This window comes from Dermacentor albipictus, chromosome 7 (assembly GCF_038994185.2).
Source record: "Dermacentor albipictus isolate Rhodes 1998 colony chromosome 7, USDA_Dalb.pri_finalv2, whole genome shotgun sequence".
NCBI classification, from domain to species: domain Eukaryota; kingdom Metazoa; phylum Arthropoda; class Arachnida; order Ixodida; family Ixodidae; genus Dermacentor; species Dermacentor albipictus.
In genome coordinates this window covers 89,882,246-89,885,157 of record NC_091827.1, presented here as the reverse complement: position 1 = coordinate 89,885,157, position 2,912 = coordinate 89,882,246, and positions in this window count along the sequence as shown.

Here is a 2,912-nt window from a genome sequence, read left to right as displayed (position 1 = left end):
ATGCCTTTGTTGCCGAAATCCGAAACAACGTGGTGGCAAATTTGTACCTAAAGTTGCACATATGACATTGCGCTCGTGTCGTTCACAACTTTCCTTCTCGGCCGTGTGTATTTTCGTACAGTTCATAGTATGAATCGGAACCAACCTGCCCACTTTTCAGTTCTGCGACTACGAAGCGAATACTAGTGCCTAAGTGGAATCTGCCCGACATCGATGTTCATTCAGGGGTATTCTTCACTGCAACTGCATGTTCGCAAACTTCGGAAATTTCATGGTGCGTGCTCTTAAGCTGAGCGACAGGGAATGACGGTCAGCAACGATCCGTTCGAGCCAGTTTGAATCCTACTTGTATAAGAACTTCCTGCCTCCGGCTGGAACTAATGAACGTTCTAGTTAGGAGATGCTATCATTTCCGGCTAGAATATTCACTGGTTCAAGCTGGGAGCAGAGCGTCTTCCAACTGGAAATTTCACGAATTCCAGCAGGATATTGCAGGATTTTCAGCTGGGAGTGAAATACCTTCCAGCTCTAAATTTCAACTCTTCAAGCCGGATCAAGAGTTCCAGTCCCAGCTGGAAAAAGTTCGTTCCAACTGGAAGCTTATTTAACTGGACAGAATTTTCGGTTCAGAGATTTTGCTCGAACTGGAAATTTTTACCACCTGGGCAGTGCTTTGACGTAGGATCAGGACACAATCGCCGACTTTGAGTTACCATTGCTTGCTGTAGCATTCATAATACAAAGTGTTTCAGCGAACACTTTCCAAAATCTTTAAAAGTTGCCTCTAGCAGACATCACAATTCTAGTTCATGAGCTGGTCTACTCGAAGCGGCGGACAATACTTGCACAAAGTATTGAGATACAAAATCGACTAATTAATCAAAATTCGGTAATGAACTTCTTAACTAATTACCTTATGACCGATACCGAAATCTACAAATTCTAGCCATGCAGTTCACAAGGCGGATCCACTTCGAACGAATTTCAAGGTGACACCAGCTTAGAGATAAAATTTCTGAACTTTGCGGAGAAATGCATTGGAAGTAGGCAAAAAAATGCTATTCCTATTAAAAGAAATTCAACTACCACTGTTTCTTAGCGTTACTGTTACATTATTCAAATTAATGTTTGTAATAACGCCGTTCTACATACTTTAGCCTATTAGTTAAAATATTGGAGTGATTATTGTATCGTAAAACACATGCTAATTGGCTGGCGTTTCGTCTTCCTGTACATATTTTCCTTTTTGCGCTTGCTTCTCATTAGTACCTCTGTCAACCAAGGATTTCGAGGATGTTTTTACTTTGCCTGTTTTGTGCTAGCCAACACAGCAGTTACAAACAATTACAAAATTTTCTAAGAAAAGTTCAGTGTCGAAGACAGCCTTTTTCTCGGCCATATCCCGGCCACGGCGGCCGCATTTCGATGGGGGCGAAATGCGAAAACACCCGTGTGCTTAGATTTAGGTGCACGTTAAAGAACCCCAGGTGGTCGAAATTTCCGGAGTCCTCCACTACGGCGTGCCTCATAATCAGAAAGTGGTTTTGGCACGTAAAACCCCAAATATTATTATTATTATTATTTTTCTCGGCCAGTTCCGCTTCTGAAATAACTTTTCCTCGTTAAAAATACTTGCGACAAAGAAGACAGCAGCTGGAGAGGAAGCAATAAAAGAGAGAAAGACAGGACAAAGGTCGAATGTATTATTCTGAATCACACCTATGGAAGTACGTGAAGAAAAATAACATAATGCATAATGTGTGAGTATGGGTATGGGTGTATGAGTATGAGTGCATGGGTGTGTTCGTTCCGTCAGTTGCATGGTTGTGTTGGTGACTCAATTATTGATTCAAATCCCTATCCTCATAAATAGTCAGTACATGCCACAGTGGCATGATTCAGTTGATCCAGTAGATGAATATTGATATCTCCCGGTAATAAAACGTTTTTGCTCTAAATAAAGTTACCTTTTATGGTATGAAGTCAAGATTGCTCATGAATTCTGAAGATGACAATGGCGAACGATATATGCATCCAGGGGCCGAACGGTTCGGAATACGAACCGTTCGCTTCGCCGCTTACGTCATTAGATGTGCCACTCCCAAGCCGGCGGTGGAAGAAGGGGAGTACGCGACCAATAGATGAGAGGGTGCCACCTCTGAAGTGTACGTCATTATATGACGAGTTAATCGAGGGATTGCAGAATGTTTCTGCTTGCTAAATAAATGTAAAATGTAAATTAAATATTATACGCCAAGTATTCAAGTATAAACTTGCGGTGCCGGGCGTTTACGCAATGCAGAAGTAATTTATTAATGTCATTATTTTTCATTCTCAGCCCACAGGCGGTATCGTAAGCGTAAATGAGTTGGCCACGGATTGGCAGAGCGCAGGGCTATGTCGACTGCAACCAGGAGCTCACAAGATGCATGCAACAGGAACGCACTGCCAGCACTTCTCAAGTAGCTAGCGCGACAAAACAGTGAACTGGTTCTCAGCGACACCTTTACTAGCCGACTATATCACTTTTCCTTTTTTTTTCGCCGTTCGTCATCGGCTCGGACATGATTCGCTCGCCGCCGCGCTGCCGCTATCCTTGCGATCTGCCCCACGGCACGTCGCGTGATAGAAGCAGTGGAACTTAAATCGAACATTACGGTATACGGGCCCTGCGTTTCCTGCGCGAAGTCAAATCGAAGAGTGTGGTGCTGACGGGGCGCGCTGTGCCGTGAAATTGAGAAACAAAGTATGGCACTCCCGAACTAGAGAAAAAAGGGCAGCCAAATAAGAGAGCTCCACAATACCTTCTCGTCATGACTGTATAGTTTTATCAGCCGAACGAATGAAGCGCTGAACCAGCCTAGGTTGAACCCTTCTTACTGCTGAACGGCGATTTGCGAGCTATTCACACT